Source organism: Agelaius tricolor, unplaced genomic scaffold (genome assembly GCF_023055355.1).
Source record: "Agelaius tricolor isolate 1412-34295 unplaced genomic scaffold, bAgeTri1.0.p SCAF_2, whole genome shotgun sequence".
Classification (NCBI taxonomy): Eukaryota; Metazoa; Chordata; class Aves; order Passeriformes; family Icteridae; genus Agelaius; species Agelaius tricolor.
Genome location: NW_027269262.1, coordinates 7284784 through 7299462, shown reverse-complemented (window position 1 = coordinate 7299462; position 14679 = coordinate 7284784). Strand labels below are relative to the sequence as shown.

At 41.3% G+C, this 14679-nt stretch overlaps 1 protein-coding gene across 3 annotated transcripts in view; it reads left to right on the top strand.

Annotated features, from left to right (window-relative positions):
• The window catches only part of NUP153 (nucleoporin 153), a 44009-nt gene that overhangs the window by 323 nt on the left and 29007 nt on the right, over positions 1-14679 (top strand). The gene's annotated exons all lie outside the window — the stretch shown is intronic.

Genomic DNA, 14679 nt, shown 5'->3' with positions numbered 1-14679 from the left:
GTGGGGAGGGACGAGGGAAGGGTTTCCCGCCGGGGCTATGGGGATTGTGGGATTTCCGGGCGCTCACCCCGCTCCGGCGCCGCCGGGCTGCGGGGGGATTTCGCCTCCTCTTTGTCTCCCGCCTGTCCCCCGCTAGGCAGGAGCAAAGACGGGAGGAGGAGGAGAAGGCGGCTGGGAAGGGGTAGGTGCGCATTCCCTCTCCTCGCGGTTGGAGCGGGCTGGCTCCCGCTCCGTGGGATGCTCGTTTTGTCTCCGCGCTGCCCGGTTAAATCGTGATTAAATTTATCTTAACTGGGTTATCAAGTTAGAGTTACTCGTCAGATTTAAGTGCATAGCTTCCAATATTTGCTTTTCTGACGAATTCCAGGTTCCAAATGAGTCTGTGAGGGTGCTGGGTAGTTAGGATCTTCCATTGTGGTTTCTTTTTTTTCCTTTTTTTTTTTCCTTTTTTTCCTTTTTTTTTTTTTTTTTTTTTTTTTAGTAGGATGCTGCCTGCAGAACCCTTAGATTTCTTCACCCCTTCCTTATGCCTAAACGTGCTGGTGCAATGTGAGCAAAATTAATTCATGAGGCATTTGTTCTTCTTTGTATTGTAGAACAGAATAGATAGATAACATTTAAAAAATAGTTTTTAAATTGCAGTACATAGATCCTATGCCATTTAGAGTGGCTGCAGGGAGTAGAAGCAACGATCCTTCCCAACTCCTGTTTGTCAGAGAATTTCAAGATGCCTGGAGACAGTGCTCTGGAAATGCCTTTCACGTGTATTTATGAATCTGAAATTGACTTTAAAACCAAAGCGTTTACATCATTAAATCGGTAATATAAGCCAGGACATTAAATACTGTATGTAAAATTGAGGGTGTGTTATGCATAAATTGTTGCTCAATTAGTTTTTATTATTTGAGAAGTACTATACTTAATCCTTTGTATAGCACACTGATCAGCAGTGTTGTCCTTGTAAAGCGGGCAGGGTGACGCTTCATCCAAAGAATCACTGCACTTGCAGAGCAAATGTTGAAAGCTCATACGTGAACAACAGAGTAATGTTGAAATTGCAATATCCTGCACGTGGTGATACTGTGTAGATAACCGATAAAACAGTTGAATTTAAAAGAATTAGGTTAGATGATTTTCTGATTATTCTATTGTCTGTTACCTCTGTGTGTTTTCTAGTAGGTTTATTTAAACAATGGGGCAAAGCAAACACGTGCTTGGGGAGATATCTGTGGGATTCTGCCCAGAGCATGGATGCTGCAAGTCAAATACATCAATCAAATTAACAAGTAATATATTGGGGAAGAAATAGTAGTCAAACAGATAGGTGTCAGATACGTGCATTTATTGTAAGGAATGGCTTTTTAACCCTATGTATCTTGCTAACCTGCATTACATAAAAAGATGAGCTCTGGGTAGATAGCTTACTTGAATTGGAATTAATTGATAAGTGTTCTTATTTTCAATATAACATCCACTCTGCAGAAGGTATTCTGTGGTTTGGTGTTGTCCCTCAGTAAAGAGTTTGGGAAGACATGGAAGTGCTCAATGCAGTCTGGACATGATCTCCTGCTCCCCAAACTATTATCAATAAGGAAGCTCATAGAAATACTGTATTAAAACTGTTCTAAGTGCTTGGGGTCAAGACTGCAGTCCTGAAAATTCAGTCTCTTATCACCAAGTTCCAAAGGTGCCTAAGCACTGGATGCCATGTTGCTAATACCTTTAAAATTCTTAGGATATTTGGTTCTTTTCCACTTGTATGAAAGATGAGTAGCATGATGCCAGGCTTACAATAGTAAGCCTGTTGTGTGTTTTTCTGAAGTTGTTATGCTTTCTTGATGTTGTTATTTTGCCATAGTCTCCTAGGGAGCTTGGTCAGGTGGGAATTCTCCAGTCATGCCCAGCATGCTGCAGAGTCAGTCTTCCATTAAGTGCAGCAACAGCTTTAGAAGACATTTGGAAGAGGAAATGCTGCTGCTTTTCAAAGATGATTAGCTAAAGCATTTGTTCAAAATGTGGTAGACCCTGCTTCAGATTTTTTTTTGCCTAGAGACATCAACCTACATCTTCCACTTTCTGGGCAAATATCCCAGTTGCCAAGCTGTGTGCTGTCTTTGAGTTCTTCTGACTGAAACTGTGTTATTCAGAACAAGAATGTGTGATTCGTTGAGCCAGGAAGAGGATGTATAAGATGTTACCTTCCAAGAGTGGAGACATACAGCCTCTGATCCATGGTTTCAGAAGTTATTTGTTTTATATATTCTTGGAATAAACATGGAAAGTGCAGAATTTCCTGCCCTTTTCTCCCCAGGTGCCTGATAGAGCTATATTTCATTACGTTGGTGTGTGTGTTTTTTTAACTGTAGAGTCTTTTTTTAAACCAGTCTCAAATAGGAGGGATGAACAGATGCTGCTTGGAGGATGTGACTTGCAGTTTGTATTTTCTCTTGGAAGATGGAGCTATGAGTAGATTTCCCTCACTAGTGAAGGAACTAAACCACAGTATTTTCTTTTCTGGGCTACCATCCTGCTTTATAAAAAGTGCACTGTCAGCAGCTGTATTATTAAACCAAGAAACAAAAAGTAGTAGCACCACGAGGTAAGGACAGTATCCACTCCCTTACCATGAAGATTTGAGATGGGAGAGTCACATATCAGAATGAAAAGAGCCTTTTTGTATCTCTTTGGTGGGTGTTCTTGGAGTAGGATGGTGGAGTTCTTCCCATTGACTGTGCTTTCCTTGGCGTAGAGTGTTGACAGCTCCACACTGAATGCATTGAGTTTAGGTTATGCTGTGCTCAGCACAGTGTTCACTTGGCCATCCCGTGCTGAAGTACCCTGCCTCCTCCTGCACTTTTTAAGGAGCTTAGGCACTTGGGTTAAAATTACATCTTCTCTGAGAACTAAGCTCATGCCAAGTGAGGGAGCTGTTGTGTCTGGCATCTTGGTTTCATCTTCCAGATGTGGCCCCAGTGTTTCTAAGTGCTGGTTTGTCCTGGTCATTTGGATAGATCGATGATGGGAATTACCGATGCAGATGTGTTAAATGGGAGGGATGTTTGCATTGCTGGCTTATTAAACTGCTTCTAGAAGAGTATTTGTATGTTCCTATTGTTAATTTTATGTTTAATTTTGTGCTTTCGTGTGTGTGCTGGTTTAACTTGGAACAGTGCCATTCTCATCCAGGTAACAGATTTCAGAGATTTTAAGTGGGACTTAAAGGAGAAAATAATAAAATAACTTCTAGTGGTAATTTTTTTTTTGAGTATTAAGCATTCAGATGAAGGAGTCAGAGAACTTTGATTTTCCTGCACTTTTATTTAAACTCATACAGGCAGATTTAAGCATGAGAAAAAACCAGTTACCTGAAAAGTGTTTATAACCTTCCCATAAACTTCTATATTCACATTAAGCTTTAGCTTAGAGCTGTTTGATATGAGAGATAATGTCTGTACATTAAAACTTCTGCCAAGGAGTGATGTTTTCCTTTTTTCCTATATGTGTATGTGCCAGTGCATATTTATAATGTAGATGCCCAAATCCAAAGATGCTTTCCTTGACTTGACGAAACCAGTGTAAATCTGTGCATGTATTGTAGTTGGTCTTGTGCTGATGTAGTTAGGACATAACCTGACAAAGGGGACCAGAAGGCCACTGGAAGCCACTTTCATAGGCCTGGGTCATGAAAGCCCCTCTGGATTTGTGAGTTTCACCAAGTCACTTGAGACATCATATAAGGTTCTTCCCAGAGGGACTAGGTACAGGACTGGGAACTGAAAACTGTATGCAGCAGTGTCTAAAGCATCGCATTGCTGCCTGCTGCTGTCTTGAAGGTAGGCCTTGCTTGGCAGTGACTGCAGGCCGTGGGCAGAAGGGATCTTACAAACCACCAGGTTTATTTTGTGAGGAAATTTTGAAACTTTGATGCTTAAGAGTTCTTAGAGTATCATATTGAGCAATGTAACCTAGGTAATGTTTCATAGGCCTTAAACAGGAAAAGGATAATTTAAAAAGAGTTTATTAAGAATGTCCATATGGACCTACACAAATACCATTTTATTAACTCCAGTCAACAGGATTGCACCTTGAAGCACACTTAGTATGGTTGTATTTGTATGCAATTCTGCTTGATTTGGTTTAGTAGTAAGCTAGCACATTGAGCTAAAACAAATAGATTTGAAGAAATGTTTAATGTGTATTTAAAGATTTTTTTTTAAGAGATGGGCTGATAGTCAACATCAGAAGTTTTGTTGTTGTCCCAGCAATATGATACTGTATTGGCAAAACAGGTACTTAAATTTGGCACTTGGCTTTCTACTGCTACTGTAAACAAAAATGTATCCTAATTGGGAAGAATTTATAACACTGAGATATTGACAGTTTTCTCTCATTTAGGCTAGCAGTACTATACACTTTACAAATTGTAGATGATGATTGCTATAGCATTTCATTAATATTCTAGGGTTTGTTTCAAAGTGTTGTTGTGACAGTCTTGGAGGCTGTGAAGTGTTGGGGACAAGCAGTATTAATGAGTGGTATCTTAGGAAAAGAAAAAAGCAGATGAAATAATTGAGTGTGTTAGCTGGGACACTGCAAATTGTCTTTGGTTGCTGGCAGCACATCACTTCCTCTGAGTTATTTATTCCTCCAGCCAGTAATTAGAACCAGTTCTTGCTCCCCTGCCATGGACAAACTGAGCTGCTGCTCAACAATGATTGATTCTAACAACTCGGCGGGACAGAGCTCAGAGTCTTTTGTGTGCCAAAAATGTTTGAGCAAAAGTATTGCAGGTTACTGCAGGTGGTGGGCTGCCATAGCATTATGTACTGAATTCATAACACACTGGGATGACTGGCTCAGTGGTCATGGGGCAAACGGTGGATGTTGTTTACCTGGACTTTAGCAATGCCTGCAGCATGGTCTCCCATGTGATCCCTGATGTCCACTTGGTGAAATATGGACTTGTCAGGTGGACGGTAAAGTGATTGGAAAATTAGCAGGACCATTGACCTCAAAAGGTTGTGACCAGCAGTACAAAGATCCAGTGGCAGCCAATTGCTAATAGAGCTCTCAGAGGTTGATATTGAGGTTGTTCTATGTCTTTATTAACAACCAAGGAATGCCATGGATCCTCAGCAGATAATACCAACCCTTGGGAACTTCAGCCCTGTTGCATAATGAAGAATGGGGCTGCCATTGAGGGAACTTGGCAGAAGTCGGCTGCCAAGAACCTTGTGAGTCTTAATAAAGGCAAATGTGAAGTCCTTCATCTGGGACAAAACAACCCCACCTACCTGCTGGACAGCAAGTTGCATGTGAGTCAGCAGCACGCTCTTGAGGTAAAGAGGCCAGCTGCATACTGGGAGGTATTAGTAAGTGTGTGGGAAGGATGTTAAGGGAGTCGCTTTTTCCCCTGAATGCAGCACTTCTAGGACTGCATCTGGACTGTTGTGTCTAGTTTTGTCCTCTCCAGTTCAAAAAAAGACAAGGAAAACATACAGGAGTGAGTCTGGTTGGGAGACATCAAAATCATAATGGCTTGGAGAACTGGGTGTGTTCAGATTAAGAGCAGCAAATACCTAATAAGACTATAGAGAAAGTGTAGCAAGCTCTTCTAGGAGATTCATAGCAATACAAAGGGACAATGGACTCAAGATGCCAAAATGGAAATTCTGATTTCATAATAGGAAAAATCTTTTAACTGTGAGACTTGCCAGCATGTTGGAAGAACTGCCCAGAGATGTCTGAAAACCCAGGTGGACCTGCTGGTTTTGGCCATTGTCTGAGGAGAAGGTTGCAGTAGTAGGTGATCTCTGGGGTGCCATGCAGCCTCTGTGTGTGTGGTTCTGTCAGAGCTGCTGCAGCTGGACCACAGAGCACATGCGGGCATAGTTTCAGTGTAAATGTCACTGTTGCTCTAGGTTGGTAATTCTTTTGCTGGTCTATCCTCTAATTCTGTCTTTGGGGTTCTGCTGTCTCTTGAGGATAATGCCTCTGTCTCACTGTTGCAGTTTTTCCAGAGTAAATTGCAAGCTTGCCCTCAAAAACAGAGTAACTAAGAGGCTTTGTTCTAGGGTTGCTATTTTGCTGACCAATTTTTAAAAATGTCTCCTGTCTTAGTGGCAGGTCATGTGATATACTTTTCAATTTTTTTTTCTGCCATTAAATTGAAAAAATCTCATGTTTTTTGCTTTTTAATATTCTGTGTAATCAGTTTAGTATTTATTGTACTGCCCTTGGCTTGGTGCAACCCCAGTACCAATGCAAGCTGGGGCATGCGTAGATGGAGAGCAGCTCTGCCAAGAATTTGGGGTTGCTGATGCATGAGAGGCTGCCTATGAGTTGGCAATGTGTGCTTCCAGAAAGGCAAACATATCCTGGGCTGCATCCAAAGCAGTGTGGCCAGCAGGTTGAGGGAGGGGATTCTGTTCTTCCACTCCTCTCTGGTGAGGCCCCACCTGGAGTATTGCATCCAGCTCTGGGGTCCTCAGCCCAGGAAGGTACATGGACCTGTTGGAGTGAGGACAGAGATGGGCATCAAGAATTGTCAGGGGGCAGAAGAGCCTCTGCCATGAAGACAGGCTGGGAGAGCTAGTGCTCTTCAGCCTGGAGAAGAGAAGGTTCTGGGAAGACCTTATGAACACCTTTGAGAACCTAAAGAGGACTTAGACTCCTTTAACTGAAGGAGGAGGGTTGATTCACACTGGATGTAAGGAAGAATTTTTTAAGAAGAGAATGATGATACGTTGGAACAGGTTGCCTAGAGAGGTGTTTGAAGCTCCCTTCCTGGAAACATTCAAGGTCAGGTTAGATGGGGCTCTGAGCAACCTGATCTAGTTGAAGATGCCCCTGCTCATTGCAGAGAAGTTTGGACTAGATGACCTCTAAAGGTCCCTTCCAACCCAAAACAGTCTATGAATCTATATGTGTTGCACTTAAGTGCAGGATTTTTGGATGGTTTTGGCTTGAGACTACTGTGGGTTTTTTCAACTGAAACATGAGTTCATCATCATCATTGCATTCCCATTTGCTGGGATGAAATGCTTGGGCTAACACAGATACACCAGCATGCATTGAGTCCTACACCTGTGAATAGCACATACACAATTTGCAAATATGTTGCTGAGACTATTTAATGTTTTCTTGATGGTTTTGCTCTTGGAAAAAGTTGTGTGAGAGTGTCTTGGGGAGCTGGCTGACTTTGCTTTTAGTTATGATTGTATTTTGAATCAAATGTTTTTGAAGCAGATATGTCACAAAACTCTTTCCCCTATTAGAGCTCAAGGCCTGGTGACTTCCAAGACTGAAGTAAACCAAGCAAAGAGCTAAACTGTTCAGTTGTTATTTTCTTTGAGACTGAATTACAGTGAGGCACTGAAATATTTATAGTAATGAGATATAAAATTGGTGAGACTGTAATACAGGTGCACTTGTAATTAAAATTATCCTAAGCAAAACAGATAAAAACAAGGTTTAAACTGATTTAAATCTAGCTGTGTTCAGGAATTGCTGTGGTGCAACCAGATGCGTATTAAATTTATCTATATCAGTGCATGTGTTCTAATGTCAGCCCTCAGTATTTGTTACTAAACTTACTTTACAGAGTTGTAGAATATATACATATTTTAGACGATTTTTTAGTGACCTTGAGTCACCAAAAAAAATAATCTCTACATGCAATAGCAATTTTTCATGTTGCTGGTAAAAGAAGTGTCTGAAGATACTGGTTATATGTTTAAAGTGAGGTGCTCTTGGTTCTGTCAGTTGCAGTGTGATGAAAAAATACAGCCAGAAAGATACTGCTGCCTCTCACAATGGAATATTACTGCCCTGCAGCAGAGTTGAGGCTACCTAGGCTTTCCAGTTTCAGAATATTACCTGAAAATGTCAAGGAATGTAACAATACCCCTCCCTGCTCCAGCTAAAGCAACTGTGCCCAAGGGTCATTTATTCCGTTTCTCTTAAGCACCAATTCTTAATTCACCAAACGTTTTAGAATCTAGTCAGGAACTGTATGCACCAGGGTTAGATGTGTCCAATTTAAAGTAATTGCAGGTTATGCTGGTTAGATGAATTGTGAGGCATAACTTTTGTATGGTGCACATCTGTGGATGATACTTAAAAGGTAGGAAGGCTTTGAGTTTTGCTGAAGTACCAAATTATCACAGCAAATAACTAAATGCGATGATTTACTTACTTGATTTTAATTTACCTGTTAAAATTTGTGAATTAGATAACATACTGAGGGTGCAACAGGATTGGCTGTAGATTTTGCAAAATGACTGGTATGTGCTATTATCAGCTCAGTTTATAGATCAACATGGACAGAAAAGATACTTCAGAGGGAGGATGTGAATATTTTGTGGTTTTTTACTAAGACTGGTTTATCTTGAAAGATTTAATTCCAGTCTTCTGTTTTGATGACTGTGTTCTCCAAAATGTCAGGAGTGAGATTTTGTAGCTTAGTTTTGTGAAATGTGCTTCAAACCTTCAAGCCTTATCCTCAGTAGGAAGCACTGGACATAGGGATGGACATTGGCAAGCTGCAAGTTGATCTCAGATGGCATTTAACTGCTGCTTCAGGAGTTGTTGCAGAATTTGGGCTGCCCGTTTTTGGGTTTAAATACATAGTGTGTCCTCACCACTATGTGCCGTAGTGTGATGGTACCATGTTTTGTTTGTGAGTGCTTTCAGGCAAAATAACGTTGAAAATGTTTAGTTCTTTGCTGGGAGCCTTGTGCATTGTGGCAGGTAGCAAATTTGTAGTGTGGGGTATGATGCATTGATAGCCTTTGTATGTATGCATGAACTCCTTGGCTATAAATGCAGGAAAGAGGAAGACTTTGCCATTACCAGTTATGTTTGGTGATGTTGAAATACGTAATGAATTGCATCTTAATGTGTATAGAGTACCTATAAATAAGATAAACAATTTTATGTGCAAATAATGTATTTAAATCGTAAATATAAAATGTATGTTATACTTTGCAAAATCTGATAACTTGTGCTAATGAACTTGTAAAAACCATCTGTTGCCATGGGAAATGTACTTCTGATCATTCTAGTTTTAAACTTGTTCCTTGTGGTTATGTCAGAAATAAAAGTAATAGGTTTAGACTGTATGGTTTCCTTATAGGAAAGATATTCTGAGCAGCATTTCAATTAATATAATTCTAGATATTGTGTATGAAACTTACCTGGGGACACACTGTAGCAGCTGAGATGAGCAGTCCTCAATTAAAAAATGCTAACTACTTTGAGTTCCTTCTTAAATTGGGAAAGAAAGAACTTTAAAACTGCTTTTAAAGTTGTATGGGAAAATAGTGTGATGAATCTTCAATGTTTTGGTTTTGCTGCTGATAGATTTCCATCTCAAAGGGTAATACTGAATGTAATCTACAGCGCCCATTGCTGGTTGCTGCTGAGAGTTAACTAGTGCCTGTGTAGTGCTTCTTAAAAGGAAGAAAGAAAGGTACCTTGTACTTTGTGGTGTGTTTTGTAATGTTGTCACTGTGTCAGCTGAAGGTGTGGACAAAACTTCAGGTAAAAACCATTCAGTGTCACAAGGATTTAACCTAGTGTGTTAGGCACTGATTTATCTCTCAGAGCGCATACTGGTGTTTTGCTCTCAGTTTTAAGTGATAATAATGTATACAGATGTGCATACAGTGTCAGAAAATACATTAATTTCCCTGGAACCTTTATTCTAAAGCTAACTAGACTAAGGAAAATAAGGCTCACTTAAGCAATAAGAAAGAAATACACATGCATCTGGTAATATAATCCTTTCTTCAAGACCTTCAGGAATAAAACTGAACTAGTCCACTTGCCTTAAATAAAATTGTTGTTTTTCAAATGTTACATAATTAATAACATTCCTGAAAAATATTGTTCATATTAAGTCATAAGTTTTATTGTCTTTTTTCTAAATGAAATATCAAACTCTGCTGTCCTACATCCAAATTGAAGCCACTCCCTGAATAGCAAAAGCAGAGTTAGTCTAATCCAGTCTAAGTCTGCTGCTACAAGAGACAATCATGTCATGTTTCCATTTCTATTCCTGCTGTTACATGAGCATCAATGCAGGCACATGGTAAGCTGCACCAGCAGCCTGATGCCCCTGAGGGGTAGTCCCTCACCATCATGGTCTATAGACAGATTTTTGGTTGGATCTATTTAATAGAGTCTTGCTACAGTTCATCATTTGGTTGCTTGTATGTGCTAGTGGCAGCACAAGGGAAGGGTGAGATGAAGAGGAGAATGGGACAGTGTCTTTAATGACAATATGGGCACAGGATGATTGAAAGAAAAGAGAAGTTTTATTTCATGTTCCTCTGGTTCTGACTGCCTGATCATGCTTTCTCTCAGGCCAGTTCTGGTGCACTGAGCCAGTTTAACTCATTGGCCCAGCAGAGAAACATGTACTTTTTGCCAGATTAATGAATTCAGCTAGTATGGAGAGTAGCCTGTTATGTGCCAGAGCTGGCATGAGGTAACTGTGGGGGGTGGAGGGAAAGAAAATTCCTTTTTGGTGTTTGGAATTGGTTAGATTGATCTGCTCTGTCTCAGTGAACTTCACTGATAACTTTCTTTTTGAGGACTTACTGATTCATATGTTCCGATAGCTTTAACTTTGAAATTGGAAGCAAGGAAGTGTCTGAGAGGCAAGAATGTGATGCTTTACAGAGGTGTGTGTACAGTGAAGTGGAAATCAGCTCTTTTATCTAGTTGTGTATTTTGCATCTCTGACAAATTTCTCTAAGTGTATGACTGTTATAAAATTTTTATACAGTTTTTTCATACTTGAACCTTCTGGACTGAAATCAACTCAGTTACAAAATGGATGTTTTCAAGTAATGTGTCACTGCTGAGTGCTTCTGCCAGTACTTTCCTCACCCTATGCTATGTGAAAGACCCTTACAAGCTGGAACAACTGTCCTATTCTGTAAATATTTTTGGCCAAGAAATATATTTTTGGCCAGCTATTGCCTGCTTTTAAGTTTGGAATTCAAACTATGACCACAAACTACTTATTTTTCTTTCTTTCTTTATATAAATCCTTTGAAGAAATGGTCTTTTAAAGTAGTAAATTATGACACCTGTTTGGTAACTGATACGTCTGTCTGCATCTTTTGCTTAGTGTTGCAGCCAGCATGGGTTTATGAAGGCAGATCCTGCTTGACCAATCTGATCTCCTGTGGTAGAGTTACCCACTTGGTGGATGTTGGATGTTATCTACCTAGAATTTATTGTAAAGCCTTTGACACCATTTCCCATGGCATTTTCCTGGCTTCCCATGGTGTGAATGGGTGTGATCTTTGCTGAATAAAAAACTGTGTGGATGGCCAGGCCCAGAGCGTGGTGGTGAATGGGATTGCATCCAGCTGGTGACCAGGCACAAATGGTGTTTGCCAGGGCTCAATATTGGGGCCAGTCCTTTTTAACATGTTCATCAATGACCTGGACAAGGGGGATTGATTGCACCCCAAGCCAGTTTGCAAGATGACACCAAGCTGGGCAGGAGTGTTGATCAGCTGGAGGACAGGAAAGTTCTAGACAGGGATCTGGGAAGGCTTGGTAGGTGGGCTGAGGCCAGTTGTATGAGGTTCAGTAAGATGAAGTGCCAAGTCCTGAATTTGGGTCACAGTAACCCCCTGCTGGCTGGGGTAAAGGTGGCTGGAAAGCTGCATGGTGGAAAAGGATGTGGTGGTGCTGGTCAGCAGTGTCTGAGGAGCAGCCAGCTGTGCACAGCTGGCCAGGAAGGCCAGTGGCATCCTGGTATCTATCAGCAATAATGTGGTCAGGAGGATCAGGGCAGTGATTATCCCCCTGTACTCAGCACTGGTGAGGCCACACCTGGAATCCTGTGTTCAGATTTGGGCCACTCTCTGGGAGGAGCACACTGAGGGGCTAGAGCCTGTCCAGAGAAGGGCAGTTGGAGCTGGCACTTGAGGATGTGGTTGAATGGTGAACATGATGGTAGTGCTGAATTAACAGTTGGACTTGATGATCCTAAAGGTGTTTTCCAACCTTAATGATTCCATGACCTTATGAGAAGAGGGCTTTGGACCCTCCAAGGAAGGATTTGAGTCTCCAACACAGGTCTTTGGCCCCTGGAAGTAGGCTTTTGGAGGTGAGTAGGAGGGTTTGAATGCTGCAGTTGGATTTTCTTGGATTTTGTGCCCTCAAATGATGCTTCAATACCTTGAACTGAGGCTCTGCTCCCTAGAAATGGGGTTTTGGAGGCATAGAGGAAGGCTTTGAGCCCATTAGATAAAAGCTGAATCCTAAATAGGAGGCTTTGGAAGCTAAGGTTTGGGCCTGGAGATGTGCCTTTGTACTTTTTATAAAGACTTTGAATTCTACAAGTGAGGCTTTGGGCCTTCCAAATCGGACGTGGAGCCTTCAAAATAATGCTCTGGGCCTTTCAGATGAGTCTTGGGACCTAAGGAGCAGGGCTTGAAACTCACTAATGAGTGTTTGTGCCCAAACAAGGAGGGTTTGGACTCTTGGGTCCCAGTTGGACACAATGATCTAAGAAGTCTTTTCCAGCTTTAATAGTTCAGTGATTCCATGATGTCAAGCCAATGCCTTGGAGTAGCTGTTACTGTAGTTACTGTTGCTATGATGTTTGTATACATGGACTTAGATCTAGCAGAGCTGCAGACACTTGAGATGATGCACAGATATTGAAAAACTGTTGTAAATACCTATTCATAAGCCACTGGGTCTTTCTGATGGATTTTCATTTTGTTCAGCTTTCCTGGTGATATTTTTTGGGGTGAGTGTATTTGAGGTGATAGCAGTTGATACTGACAGCAGCTCAAACCTCTGAAATCAGTCAGTTAAGGAGTAAAACATTTTCACTGAATAAAACACAGCAGTCACACAGTTGGGACTGCCCCTCTGAGTCTTTTGCCCTTCCATGATACTAAGTTTGGTACCTGTGTGGCCTGTAGAAATGAGAAGTTATGAACATTAGACTGAGTGCCAGTGCCATGTCCTCTGCTCGTAACCTGAGACTGGGAACTAGAACAGTTTTTGTGCAGTAGCATGTTCAGAGTAGCTGTACTGAATGAAGGTGTTCTGGAAGAGGCTGGTTCATATTTGTGGCGTGAGAAGATCAGGATCTGAGCAGTTGGCTGGAGAATAAGCCTGCTAGAGTTGTCTCTTGCTGTGTCTTCTGTACTTCATATCTGAAGATCTGTTGGCATCAATGAGATGTGTACTATCCTTGTCAGCTTTCTAGAAGGATTAATGATTCCTCTCTGAGGAGATGGGATGAACAAAGTGCAGAGCTGGTGACACAGTAGTAGAGGGGGTGTGCTCTGCTGCTGACAGGGTTGGCTTGTTTGCATGTGCCGAGAGAGGGAAAGGGTGTTCAAATGCATGTGCTGAAGTTGAAGTATAAGAAAACTGCAAGTTAGGGTAAGATTAAAATGCCACCTTTAAAGACAGTAAGGCATGCCATTTTGCTGAATTGTTCTGGCAGGAATAAGCAGTATGCATGTTCAAATGTGTAGTTGGTCAGTGGTACCTTAACTGCCTGACTTGATCAGGAATCCAACCACAGAGCTTTATTGATTGGCTTTTAGCTCTGATGGGCAGATAAGAGATGATGGAAGGAATTCTGGTGGGTTTTTTTTTTGGTGTGTCATCTGTGTGTATTTGAATAGGCATACCTGGGGAATGTGGAATACTTTTAGGGGGGAGGTGTTTTTTTAAATGGAATCTGTTTTTGATGATGGCTCATTTATAATGCCTGCATAGTTTTATCACAGTGCCTTTAACATATTTTGCTGACAGAAAATGTAGGTGCCTTTACATGTATTTTGCTTTCTCTTGCTTTGTCACTAAGCCAGAATTATTCTGGAGTATAAAACTATGCTCCTTGTCTACCACTGTGCCTAAGCTGGATGGAGCAGGCCATTAGTACTTGGTGCAGTACTGCTGTGCTGAGTTCCAGCTCATGGGCAGGTTTGGGAAGTTACCCTGTGTTATCCAGCTTGGAATGCTGACTATGTGGAGAATGGCAAGGCTGCCATTTGCATGAAAGGGTCAAACCAGTCTGGTGTCAGATATGGATGGTAAAACGTCATCTTAGTTGATTACTAGTCTGGCTACATTCTCCAGTTACTCATTAGGATTACTAATGGTTGGGTGTTTACTCTTCTGGATGCCTGTGGCTTCTTCCATCTTGAGTCTCAGGTAGTTTTCAGTCCTGGGAGGATTTCCTCAGCAAGACAATCATACTGGCACCTGTTTTATGTCCAGTAATGTCTCACTCTTTAATGGAGAGATTCTCTAGCAATACTGAATATACTAATGCCTGTCTTTTTGAAAGAGCAATTGCCTTGGATGCAGTTTGTGTCCTGAGCATTTGCTTATTTTGGCAAATTTTGACTCTGAGTTCCTGATATGCTTTTATTCGTAGCAGCAAAATACTCACTCCCCTAAAGGGGGACAGTGTGTCACAAGTAAAGGTGAAAATAAGGGGCTGGGAGCAGAGGTACAGGCTGCCTCTTTGCTGGTGCCAGGCACTGAACTGCTTTTGAGCTCTGGTGTTGAGGCTTAGTATTTATGTAGAATAGCAGCAACACTCTAAGCATGGCATATTAGTGTGCATCTTAGTGTGGTAATTGTGATAGATGCATTTATTATGCTGTATTCTATCTACTT